Below are 14411 nucleotides of genomic sequence, written 5' to 3' on the forward strand. Positions count from 1 at the left end.
GAAAAATGACTACATCTAAAACAGAAATGCACAATGCACATATGTAGAGAGAGATAATTCCAAAGAGTGTCTATAATTTTTAGGGATTGTAAGCACCTTTTCGTTTTTATATCTCAGGTTTTGCAATCGTCGGGAAAAATGGGTTGCGGAGGATTTTTAACTGAGTGTTAAATTGCAATCCATAAGTCTTTTCATACAAAAATATTGCCCGTTATGCATGACAAATCTCATTAAAATCATCTATGATTAATTATGTCAGCTTTTTGAAAATGGGCAAAATAATGGCATGTTTGACACGGGTAAATATCCCACCGCAAGTTCACTTGAGAATTTAATGAGCGTTTGTTATTCTCTTTAAAAGCTTTGCATCCATAGCTCATTTGAATCTTTAACATCTTTCAAACATGCATATCCATTTTTAAAACATGTGTGGACGAAACCACTTTCTTGCAAAATTCCAAGCTATAGGGTTAAACAAGTGGAATTTCCCAAAATTGGATAACAAAACTTTTGTGTTAATTTGTGTTGGGTAACAAAATTTTATTTATTTATATTTGGTATTGTTTTAAATTTTTTCTAAACATCTAATATAAAAATTTTATTTTGTTGTAAGGTTTTTGCCTTATTTGTTTTCGAGATGTAGGGAGAGCGAAAAGTCAAAGTTTTGATTTAAGAAAAAAGTGAACATCTAAAATGGAAAAGCACAATGCCAAATTGTAGGGAGAGATAATTCCAATGAGTGTCTGTAATTTTTAGGGATTGTAAGCCCTTTTTAGTTTTTTATATGTCAGGTTTTGCAATCGTCGGGAAAAATTGGTGGCAGGGGATTTTTAACTGAGTGTTGAATTTCAATCCGTAAGTCATTTCATACAAAAATATAGCCCGTTACGCATGATAAATCACTTTATAATCATCTATGATTGTTAGATCAATTTTTTTAAAATGGGCAAAATAATGACTGGTTCGACTCGGGTAAATATCCCACCGCACGTTCACTTGAGAATTTAATGAGCGTTTGTTACTCTCTTTAAAAGCTTTGGATCCATAGGTCATTTGAATCTTTAACATGTTTCTGGCATGCATATTCATTTTTAAAACATGTGTGGAAAAAATCTCCTTCATGTAAAATTCCAAGATATTAGTTTTGGTCTAGTGGAATTTCCCAAACATGGATAACAAAACTTTTGTTTTCATTTGAGGTGTGTGACTAAATTTTCTTCATTTACTTTTTTTATTGTTTTAAAATTTTTCTGTACATCAACTATGAAATTATTATTTTGCTGTGATCTATGTGCCTTTTTTTTTTACGGAATGAAGGAGAGCGAAAAGCTCGAAGTTTTGATTTAAGAAAAATGTGTACATCTTAAACGGAAATGCAAAATGCACATATGTAGAGAGAGATAATTCCAAAAAGTGTTTGTAATTTTTAGGGATTGTAAGCACCTTTTCGTTTTTATATCTCAGATTTTGCAATCGTCGAGAAAAATGGGTTGCGGAGGATTTTTAACTGATTGTTGAATTGCAATCCATAAGTCATTTCTTACAAAAATATAGCCCGTTATGCATGATAAATCACATTACAATCATCTATGATTAATTATGTCAGCTTTTTGCAAATGGGCAAAATAATCGCATGTTTGACTCGGGTAAATATCCCACCGCAAGTTCACTTGAGAATTTAATGAGCGTTTGTTATTCTCTTTAAAAGCTTTGCATCCATAGCTCATTTGCATCTTTAACATCTTTCAAACATGCATATCCATTTTTAAAACATGTGTGGACGAAATCACTTTCTTGCAAAATTCCAAGCTATTAGGGTTAAACTAGTGGAATTTCCAAAAATTGGATAACAAAACTTTTGTGTTCATTTGTGTTGGGTGAATATATTTTCTTTATTTATATTTGGTATTGTTTTAAATTTTTTCCATACATCAACTATAAAATTTTCATTTTGTTGTAAGCTTTTTGCAAAGTTTGTTTTCGGGATGAAGGGTGAGCGAAAAGTCAAAGTTTTTATTTAAGAAAAAAGTGAACATCTAAAATGGAAAAGCACAATGCCAATTTGTACGGAGAGATAATTCCAAAGAGTGTCTGCAATTTTTAGGGATTGTAAGCTCTTTTTAGTTTTTTATATCTCAGGTTTTGCAATCGTTGGGAAAAATTGGTGGCAGAGGATTTTTAACTGAGTGTTGAATTGCAATCCATAAGTCATTTCATACAAAAATATAGCCCGTTACGCATGATAAATCACTTTATAATCATCTATGATTGTTAGATCAATTTTTTTAAAATGGGCAAAATAATGACTGGTTCGACTCGGGTAAATATCCCACCGCACGTTCACTTGAGAATTTAATGAGCGTTTGGTATTCTCTTTAAAAGCTTTGGATCCATATGTCATTTGAATCTTTAACATGCTTCAAGCATGCATATCCATTTTTAAAACATGTGTTGAAAAAATCTTCTTCATGTAAAATTCCAAACTAAATAGGGTTGGACTAATGGAATTTCCCAAACTTGGATAACAAAACTTTTGTGTTCATTTATGGTGTGTGAATAGATATTTTTTATTTACATTAGTTATTATTTTAAATTTTTTCCACAGATCAACTATAAAATTTTTATTTTGTTGTGATCTTTTTTGCCTTATTTGTTTACGGGATGAAGGGGGAGCGAAAACTCAAAGTTTTGATTTATGAAAAAAGTGTACATCTAAAATTGAAATGTACAATGCACAAATGTAGAGAGAGATATTTCCAAAGAGTGTCTCTATGTTTTAGGGATCGTATGCACTTTTTCGTTTTTATATCTAAGGTTTTTCAATCGTCGGGAAATGGGGGAGGTGGGCGATTTTTAATTGAGTGTTGACTTCAAATCCATAAGTCATTTCTTACAAAAATGTAACCCGTTACGCGTGACAAATCACTTTAAAATCACCTATGATTGTTACCTCAACTTTTGGAATATGGGCAAAATAATGGCTTGTTTGACTCGGGCAAATATCCCACTGCACGTTCACTTGAGAATTTAATGAGCGTTTGTTATTCTCTTTAAAAGCTTTGGATCCATAGTGTTAAACTAGTGGAATTTCCAATAATTTGATAACAAAACTTTTGTTTTCATTTGTGTTGGGTGAATAAATTTTCTTTATATGTATTTTTTTTTGTTTTAAATTTTTTCCATACATATAAAATTTTCATTTTGTTGTCAGCTTTTTGCCTTGTTTGTTTTCGGGATGAAGGGAGAGCGAAAAGTGAAAGTTTTTATTTAAGAAAAAAGTGTACATCTAAAATGAAAAAGCCAAATGAATAATTGTAGGGAGAGATTATTCCAAAGAGTGTCTATAATTTTTAGGGATTGTAAGCTCTTTTTAGTTTTTATATCTCAGGTTTTGCAATCGTCGGGAAAAATTGGTGGCAGGGGATTTTTAACTGAGTGTTGAATTTCAATCCATAAGTCATTTCATACAAAAATATAGCTCGTTACGCATGATAAATCACTTTATATTCATCTATGATTGTTAGATCAAATTTTTGAAAATGGGCAAAATAATGACTTGTTAGACTCGGGTAAATATCCCACCGCACGTTCACTTGAGAATTTAATGAGCGTTTGTTATTCTCTTTAAAAGCTTTGGATCCATTGGTCATTTGAATCTTTAACATGTTTCAAGCATGTATATCCATTTTTAAAACATGTGTAGAAAAAATCTCCTTCTTGTAAAATTCCAAGCTTAATATGGTTGGACTAATGGAATTTCCCAAACTTGGATAACAAAACTTTTGTGTTCATTTGTGGTGTGTGAATAGATTTTTTTTATTTACATTAGTTATTATTTTAAATATTTTCCACACATCAACTATAAAATTTTTATTTTGTTGTGATCTATTTTGCCTTTTTTGTTTACAGGAAGAAGGGGGGAGCGAAAACTCAAAGTTTTGATTTAAGAAAAAAGTGTACATCTAAAATGGAAATGCACAATGCACAAATGTAGAGACAGATATATCCAAAGAGTGTCTGTATGTTTTAGGGATCGTATGCACTCTTTCATTTTTATATCTTAGGGTTTGCAATCATCGGGAAACGGGTGAGGCGGGCGATTTTTAACTGAGTGTTGACTTCAAATCCATAAGTCATTTCTTACAAAAATATAGCCCGTTACACATCACAAATAACTTTACAATCATCTATGATTGTTAGCTCAACTTTTTAAATATGGCAAAATAATGGCTTGTTTAACTCGGGCAGATATCCCATCGCATGTTCACTTGAGAATTTCATGAGCATTTGTTATTCTCTTTAAAAGCTTTGGATCCATAGGTCATTAGAATCTTTAACATGTTTCTGGCATGCATATCCATATTTAAAACATGTGTAGAAAAAATATCCTTCATGTAAAATTCCAAGATATTAGTTTTGGACTAGTGGAATTTCCCAAACTTGGATAACAAAACTTTTGTGTTCATTTGTGGTATGTGAATAAATTTTCTTCATTTACTTTTTTTATTTTTTTAAACTTTTTCCATACATCAACTATGAAATTTTTATTTTGCTGTGATCAATTTGCCTTTTTTGTTTACGGGATAAAGGGAGAGCAAAAAACTCGAAGTTTTGATTTAAGAAAAGTGTGTACATCTAAAACGGAAATGCACAATGCACATATGTAGAGAGAGATAATTCCAAAGAGTGTCTATAACTTTTAGGGATTGTAAGCACCTTTTCGTTTTTATATCTCTGGTTTAGATCTCGTCGGGAAAAATGGTTTGCGGAGGATTTTTAATTGAGTGTTGAATTGCAATCCAAAAGTCATTTCATACAAACATATAGCCCGTCACACATGATAAATCACATTACACTCATCTATGATTAATTATGTCAGCTTTTTGCAAATGGGCAAAATAATCGCATGTTTGACTCGGGTAAATATCCCACCGCAAGTTCACTTGAGAATTTAATGAGCGTTTGTTATTCTCTTTAAAATCTTTGCATACATAGCTCATTTTCATCTTTAACATGTTTCAAACATGCATATCCATTTTTAAAACAAGTGTGGATGAAATCTCGTTCTTGCAAAATTCTAAGCTCTTTTTAGTTTTTATATCTCAGGTTTCGCAATCGTCGGGAAAAATTGGTGGCAGAGGATTTTTAACTGAGTTTTGAATTGCAATCCATAAGTCATTCCATACAAAAATATAGCCCTTTATGCATGATAAATCACTTTACAAACATCTATGATTGTTAGATCAAAATTTTGAAAGTGGTCAAAGTAATGACTTGTTATAGTCGGGTAAATATTCCACCGCACGTTCACTTGAGAATTTAATGAGCGTTTGTTATTCTCTTTAAAAGCTTTGGATCCATAGGTCATTCGAATCTTTAACATGTTTCAAGCATGTATATCCTTTTTTAAAACATGTGTAGAAAAAATCTCCTTCATGTAAAAATCCAAGCTTAATAGGGTTGGACTAATGGAATTTCCCAAACTTGGATAACAAAACTTTTGTGTTCATTTGTGGTGTGTGAAAAGACATTTTTTATTTACACTAGTTATTATTTTAAATATTTTCCACACATCACTTATAAAATTTTTATTTTGTTGTGATCTTTTTTGCCTTTTTTGTTTACGGGAAGTAGGGGGAGCGAAACCTCAAAGTTCTTATTTAAGAAAAAAGAGTACATCTAAAATGGAAATGCGCAATGCACAAATGTAGAGAGAGATATTTCCAAAGAGTGTTTGTATGTTTTAGGGATCGTATGCACTCTTTCGTTTTTATATCTATGGTTTTGCAATCGTCGGGAAACAGGGAAGGCGGGCGATTTTTAAGTTAGTGTTGAATTGCAATCCATAAGTCATTTCATACAAAAATATAGCCCGTTACGCATGATAAATCACTTTTACAATCATCTATGATTGTTAGATCAAATTTTTGAAAATGGGCAAAATAATGACTTGTTAGACTCGGGCAAATATCCCACCGCACGTTCACTTAAGAATTTAATGTGCGTTTGTTATTCTCTTTAAAAGCTTTGGATCCATAGGTAATTTGAGTCTTTAACATGTTTCAAGCATGCATATCCATTTTTAAAACATGTGTAGAAAAAATCTCCTTCATGTAAAATTCCAAGCTTAATAGGGTTGGACTATTGGAATTTCCCAAACTTGGATAACAAAACTTTTTTGTTCATTTGTGGTGTGTGAATATATATTTTTTATTTACATTAGTTATTATTTTAAATATTTTCCACACATCAACTATAAATTTTTTATTTTGTTGTGATCTTTTTTGCCTTTTTTGTTTTCAGGAAGGAGGGGGAGCGAAAACTCAAAGTTTTGATTTAAGAAAAAAGTGTACATCTAAAATGGAAATGCACAATGCACAAATGTAGAGAGAGATATTTCCAAAGAGTGTCTGTATGTTTTTGGGATTGTATGCAGTTTTTCGTTTTTATATCAAAGGTTTTGCAATCGTCGGGAAACGGGGGAGGTGAGCGATTTTTAACTGAGTGTTGACTTCAAATCCATAAGTCATATCTTACAAAAATATAGCCCGTTACGCATGACAAATCACTTTACAATCACCTATGATTGTTAGCTCAAATTTTTGAATATGGAAAAAATAATGGCTTGTTTGACTCGGGCAAATATCCCACCGCACGTTCACTTGAGAATTTAATGAGCGTTTGTTATTCTCTTTAAAAGCTTTGGATCCATAGGTCATTTGAATCTATAACATGTTTCTGGCATGCATATCCATTTTTAAAACATGTGTAGAAAAAATCTCCTTCATGTAAAATTCAAAGATATTAGTTTTGGACTAGTGGAATTTCCCAAACTTGGATAACAAAACTTTTGTGTTCAATTGTGGTGTTTGAATAAATTTTCTTCATTTACTTTTTTTTTATTGTTTTAAACTTTTTCCGTACATCAACTATGAAATTTTCATTTTGCTGTGATCTATTTGCCTTTTTTGTTTACGGGATGAAGGGAGAGCAAAAAAATCGAAGTTTTGATTTAAGAAAAATGTGTACATCTAAAATGGAAATGCACAATTCATATATGTAGAGAGAGATAATTCCAAAGAGTGTCTGTAATTTTTAGGGATTGTAAGCACCTTTTTGTTTTTATATCTCAGGTTTTACAATTGTCGGGAAAAATGGGTTGCGGAGGATTTTTAACTGAGTGTTGAATTGCAATCCAAAAGTCATTTCATAAAAAAATATAGCCCGTTATGCATGATAAATCACATTACAATCATCTATGATTAATTATGTCAGCTTTTTGCAAATGGGCAAAATAATGGCATGTTTGACTCGGGTAAATATCCCACCGCAAGTTCACTTGAGAGTTTAATGAGCGTATGTCATTCTCTTTAAAAGGTTTGCATCCATAGCTCATTTGCATCTTTAAAATGTTTCAAACATGCATATCCATATTTAAAACATGTGTGGATGAAATCTCTTTCTTGCAAAACTCCAAGCTATTAGGGTTAAACTAGTGGAATTTCTCAAAATTGGATAACAAAACTTTTGTGTTCATTTGTGTTGGTTGAACAAATTTTCTTTATTTATATTTGTTATTATTTTAAATTTTTTCCATACAACAACGATAAAATTTTCATTTTGTATTATGCTTTTTGCCTTGTTTGTTTTCGGGATGAAGGGAGAGAGAAAAGTCAAAGTTTTGATTTAATAAAAAAGTGTACATCTAAAATGGAAAAGCACAATGCACAATTTTAGGGGGAGATAATTCCAAAGAGTGTCTGTAATTTTTAGGGATTGTAAGCTCTTTTTAGTTTTTATATCTCAGGTTTTGCAATCGTCGGGAAAAATTCCTGGCAGAGGATTTTTAATTGAGTATTGAATTGCAATCCATAAGTCATATCATACTTTTATAGCCCGTTATGAATGATAAATCACTTTACAATCATCTATGAACTTTAAATCAAATTTTTGAAAATGGGCAAAATAATGACTTGTTAGACTCGGGTAAATATCCCACCGCACGTTCACTTGAGATTTTCATGAGCGTTTGTTATTCTCTTTAAAAGCTTTGGATCCATAGGTTATTTGAATCTTTAACACGTTTCAAGCATGGATATCCATTTTTAAAACATGTGTAGAAAAAATCTCCTTCATGTAAAATTCCAAGCTTAATAGGGTTGGACTATTGGAATTTCCCAAACTTGGATAACAAAACTTTTGTGTTCATTTATGGTGTGTGAATAGATATTTTTTATTTACATTAGTTATTATTTTAAATATTTTCCACACATCAACTATAAAATTTTTATTTTGTTGTGATCTTTTTTGCCTTTTTTTTTACGGGATGAAGGGGGAGCGAAAACTCAAAGTTCTGATTTAAGAAAAAAGTGTACATCTAAAATGTAAATGCACAATGCACAAATGTAGAGAGAGATATTTCCAAAGGGTGTCTGTATGTTTTAGGGATCGTATGTACTCTTTCATTTTTATATCTAAGGTTTTGCAATCGTCGGGAAATGGGGGAGGCGGGCGATTTTTAACTGAGTGTTGACTTCAAATCCATAAGTAATTTCTTACAAAAATATAGACCGTTACGCATGACAAATCACTTTACAATCATCTATGATTGTTATCTCAACTTTTTGAATATGGGCAAAATAATAGCTTGTTTGACTCGAGCAAAAATCCCACCGCACGTTCACTTGAGAATTTATTGAGCGCTTGTTCTCTTTGAAAACTTTGGATCCATAGGTCATTTGAATCTTTAACATGTTTCTGACATGCATATCCATTTTTAAAACATGTGTAGAAAAAATCTCCTTCATGTAAAATTCCAAGATATTAGTTTTGGACTAGTGGAATTTCCCAAACTTGGATAACAAAACTTTTGTGTTTCATTTGTGGTGTGTGAATAAATTTTCTTCTTTTACTTTTTTTATTGTTTTAAACTTTTTCCGTACATCAACTATGAAATTTTCATTTTGCTGTGATCTATTTGCCTTTTTTGTTTACGGGATGAAGGGAGAGCGAAAAACTCAAAGTTTTTATTTAAGAAAAATGTGTACATCTAAAACGAAAATGCACAATGCACATATGTAGAGAGAGATAATTCCAAAGAGTGTCTGTAATTTTTAGGGATTGTAAGCACCTTTTCGTTTTTATATCTCAGGTTTTGCAATCGTCGGGAAAAATGGGTTGCGGAGGATTTTTAACTGAGTGTTGAAAATCAATCCATAAGTCATTTCATACAAAAATATAGCCCATTACGCATGATAAATTACATTACAATCATTTATGATTAATTATGTCAGCATTTTGCAAATGGGTAAAATAATGTCATGTTTGACTCGGGTAAATATCCCACCGCAAGTTCACTTGAGAATTTAATGAGCGTTTGTTATTCTCTTTAAAAGATTTGCATCCATAGCTCATTTGCATCTTTAACATGTTTCAAACATGCAAATCCATTTTTAAAACATGTGTGGATGAAATCTCTTTCTTGCAAAATTCGAAGCTATTAGGGTTAAACTAGTGAAATTTCCCAAAAATAGGATAACAAAACTTTTGTGTTCATTTGTGTTGGGTGAATAAATTTTCTTTGTTTATATTTGTTATTTTTGTAAATTTTTTCCATACATCAACTAAAAAATTTTCATTTTTTTGTAAGCTTTTAGCCTTGTTTGTTTTCGGGATGAAGGGAGAGCGAAAAGTCAAAGTTTAGATTTAAGAAAGAAGTGTACATCTAAAATGGAAAAGCACAACGCACAATTGTAGGCAGAGATAATGCACTGATACAAAATATAGCATGTTACGCATGATAAATATAGCATGTTACGCATGATAAATCACTTTAAAATCATCTATGATTGGTACATCAAATTTTTGAAAATGGGCAAAATAATTACTTGTTAGACTCGGGTAAATATCCCACCACACTTTCACTTGAGAATTTAATGAGCCTTTGTTATTCTCTTTAAAAGCTTTGGATCCATAGGTTATTTGAATCTTTAACATGTTTCAAGCATGCATATCCTTTTTTAAAACATGTGTAAAAAAATCTCCTTCTTGCAAAATTCAAAGCTTAACAGGGTTGGACTAATGGAATTTCCCAAACTTGGATAACAAAACTTTTGTGTTCATTTGTTGTGTGTGAATAGATATTTTTTATTTACATTAGTTATTATTTTAAATATTTTCCACACATCAACTATAAATTTTTTATTTTGTTGTGATCTTTTTTGTCTTTTTTGTTTACGTGACGAAGGGTGAGCAAAAACTCAAAGTTCTGATTTAAGAAAAAGGTGTACATCTAAAATGGAAATGCACAATGCAAAAATGTCGAGAGAGATATTTCCAAAGAGTGTCTGTATGTTTTAGGGATCGTATGCACTGATTCGTTTTTATATCTAAGGTTTTGCAATCGTCGGGAAACGGAGGAGGCGGGCAATTTTTAACTGAGTGTTGACTTCAAATCCATAAGTCATTTCTTACAAAAATATAGCCCGTTATGCATGACAAATCACTTTACAATCATCTATGATTGTTAGCTCAACTTGTTGAATATGGGCAAAATAATGGCTTGTTTGACTTGGGCAAATATCCCACCGCACGTTCACTTGAGAATTTAATGAGCGTTTTTTATTCTCTTTAAAAGCTTTGGATCCAAAGGTCATTTGAATCTTTAACATGTTTCTGGCATGCATATCCATTTTTAAAACATGTGTAGAAAAAATCTCCTTCATGTAAAATTCCAAGATATTAGTTTTGGACTAGTGGAATTTCCCAAACTTGGATAACAAAACTTTTGTGTTCATTTGTGGTGTGTGAATAAATTTTCTTCATTTACTTTTTTTATTTTTTTAAACTTTTTCCGTACATCAACTATGAAATTTTCATTTTGCTGTCATCTGTTTGCCTTTTTTGTTTACGGGATGAAGGGAGAGCGAAAAACTAGATGTTTTGAATTAAGAAAAATGTGTACATCTAAAACGGAAATGAACAATGCACATATGAGGAGAGAGATAATTCCAAAGAGTGTCTATAATTTTTAGGGATTGTATGCACCTTTTCGTTTTTTATCTCAGGTTTGGCAATTGTCGGGAAAAATGGGTTGCAGAGGATTTTTAACTAAGTGTTGAATTGCAATCCCCAAGTCATTTCATACGAAAATATTTCCCGTTACTCATTATAAATCACATTACAATCATCTATATTTAATTATGTCAACTTTTTGCAAATGGGCAAAATAATGGCATGTTTGACTCGGGTAAATATCCCACCGCAATTTCACTTGAGAATTTAATGAGAATTTGTTATTCTCTTTAAAAGTTTTGCATCCATAGCTCATTTGCATCTTTAACATGTTTCAAACATGTATATCCATTTTTAAAACATGTGTGGATGAAATCTCTTTCTTGCAAAATTCCTAGCTATTAGGGTTAAACTAGTGGAATTTCCCAAAATTGGATAACAAAACTTTTGTGTTCATTTGTGTTGGGTGAATAAATTTTCTTTATTGATATTTGTTACTTTTTTAAATTTTTTCCCTACATCACCTATAAAATTTTCATTTTGTTGTAAGCTTTTTGCCTTGTTTGTTTTCGGGATGAAGGGAGAGCGAAAAGTCAAAGTTTTGATTTAAGAAAAATGTGTACATCTAAAATGGAAAAGCACAATCCACAATTTTAGGGAGAGATAATTCCAAAGAGTGTCTGTAATTTTTAGGGATTGTAAGCTCTTTTTAGTTTTTATATCTCAGGTTTTGCAATCGTCGGGAAAAATTGGTGGCAAAGGATTTTTAACTGAGTGTTGAATTGCAATCCATAAGTCATTTCATACAAAAATATAGCCCGTTACGCATGATAAATCACTTTACAATCATCTATGATTGTTAGATCAAATTTTTGAAAATGGGCAAAATAATGACTTGTTAGACTCGGGTAAATATCCCACCGTACGTTCACTTGAGAATTTAATAAGCGTTTGTTATTCTCTTTAAAAGCTTTGGATCCATTGGTCATTTGAATCTTTAACATGTTTCGAGCATGCATATCCATTTTTAAAACATGTATAGAAAAAATCTCCTTCATGTAAAATTCCAAGCTTAATAGGGTTGGACTAATGGAATTTCCCAAACTTGGATAACAAAACTTTTGTGTTCATTTGTGGTTTGTGAATAGATATTTTTTATTTACATTAGTTATTATTTTAAATATTTTCCACACATCAACTATAAAATTTTTATTTTGTTGTGATCTTTTTTGCCTTTTTTGTTTACGGGATGAAGAGGGGAGCGAAAACTCAAAGTTTTGATTTAAGAAAAAAGTGTACATCAAAGATGGAAATGCACAATGCACAAATGTAGAGAGAGATATTTCCAAAGAGTGTCTGTATGTTTTAGGGATCGTATTGTTATGCATGCAATAAGATTATTATTTTAGTTGTTTTATTTAATTTACTTTATTTTATTTCAGTTTTAGGCCATAGGGGTATTTTTGGAATTATTTATTAATAGGGATATTTTTGGAATATTTTATTCATTGGGATATTTCTGTAATATTTTATTAAACCCTAACAAGGTCAACCCTATTTAAGGGGTAAGAGTAATGAGAAAAGGAAGCATTGAAGTATTAAAAATTAGGTTAAATTTAGCGTAAAGAGGCTTAGAGTTCTCCTCAACGAGCTCTAGGGTTTTCAAGCTTCCCTTAGGCTTGATCTTTCGTTTTCGTCTTCCCCATGTCTTCCTACTACCCTACGGTAATGCTTGGAAGACCCGTAACCCATGGCAGACCCCAGATCCTCCCAAAGAATCCATGTGTCAGATCCGGGACCGTAACAACTGGTATCAGAGCGGGAACACAATGGGTTATTCTATATCCCAAGAAAGATGGATTGCTATGGGTAAGGAATTGGAGGAAATACGAGCACGGTTAGATACTCCCATTGAACGTTATGGAAGGGAGAAACTTGTTGTTACAGCAAAACAGTTCATACGACCTCAAATCTCTATCTCAGACGGGCAGAACAGACCATGGCCAGAAAATTCAAAAATTTTGTCTCGAGAGGCGGATGCAGAAAAACAACAGAAATCAGTCCTCCCCTGCTGACAGCAACCCAAGCACGCAGCCATAGTCTGTTACGCATGGGAGGGGAAAAATTTCACGGCCATTCCGACCGGGAAATATTTCCGAGAGTTTGTCTCGAAAAAATTTCAATCGGCAAAGCCTCCAAGGGCTGCTAGTCACCGCAGAAGCAGCACGAGACTTCGTCGGTGACAATTCTGCCCTGTTCGGCGACATTCCAACAACATCTACCATCGACATTCCAGCAAAAGATCATCGGCGACATTTCCACAGAAGAACGTCAGCGACATTTCCGCAGAAGAACGTCGGCAACATTTCCGCAGAAGAACGTCGGCGACAATTCCGCAGAAGACCCGTCGACGACATTCCAGCAGAACCGTCGGCGATATTCCGAGAGCCCTCTATCTTGGCAACTCTCCAATCACCGAAGCGAAGCCCCAACGGGCTGCTCTTAATCACTGGAAAATCAGGCGATTCTGTCGGTGCCGGGAGAGAGGAAGGAGACGTCCGTCGCTGTACTTCGTCGGTGCCGTGAGGAAAGGATCCATCGGCTGCAGAGTTCGGGAGTGCCGAAGGAAGAAGATGACTCCCGATTAAATTCCTAACTGAGGAAAATTTAATCGGCCCGGTCCGCTAAGTCGCACGCTGGACCGGGTTCCTGAACCGAGTCAACCCAGGTTAACTCGGACCGGCCCAAAAAAAAAAAAGGCGTCCAGAAGTGGGGTCGTGCGCCGGACCGGGTTCCTGAACTGAGTCAACCCAGGTTACCTCGGACCGGCCCAAAAAAAAAAAAAAATTATTGTCCTGAAGGGGGGGTCATAGCTATCGCAGATGCTACTTCGGCACCGGTGGAGACATCGACATATTACCACTACTTCTAAGCTTGAGGACAAGCTCGTCTTCCAAGGGGCGTGTAATGTTATGCACACAATAACATTATTATTTTAGTTGTTTTATTTAATTTACTTTATTTTATTTCAGTTTTAGGCCATAGGGGTATTTTTGGAATTATTTATTAATAGGGATATTTTTGGAATATTTTATTCATAGGGATATTTCTATAATATTTTATTAAACCCTAACAGGGTGAACCCTATTTAAGGGGTAAGAGTAATGAGAAAAGGAAGCATTGAAGTATTAAGAATTAGGTTAAATTTAGCGTAAAGAGGCTCAGAGTTCTCCTCAACGAGCTCTAGGGTTTTCAAGCTTCCCTTAGGCTTGATCTTTCGTTTTCGTCTTCCCCATGTCTTCCTACTACCCCTATGGTAATGCTTGGAAGACCCGTAACCCGTGGTAGACCCCAGATCCTCCCAAAGAATCCATGTGTCAGATACGGGACCGTAACAC

The sequence above is a fragment of the Aristolochia californica genome, unplaced genomic scaffold, assembly GCF_029961685.1.
Source record: "Aristolochia californica isolate CCGP_79_NKW_82.1479 unplaced genomic scaffold, dmAriCali1.0.hap1 SCAF_5, whole genome shotgun sequence".
Taxonomy (NCBI): Eukaryota; Viridiplantae; Streptophyta; class Magnoliopsida; order Piperales; family Aristolochiaceae; genus Aristolochia; species Aristolochia californica.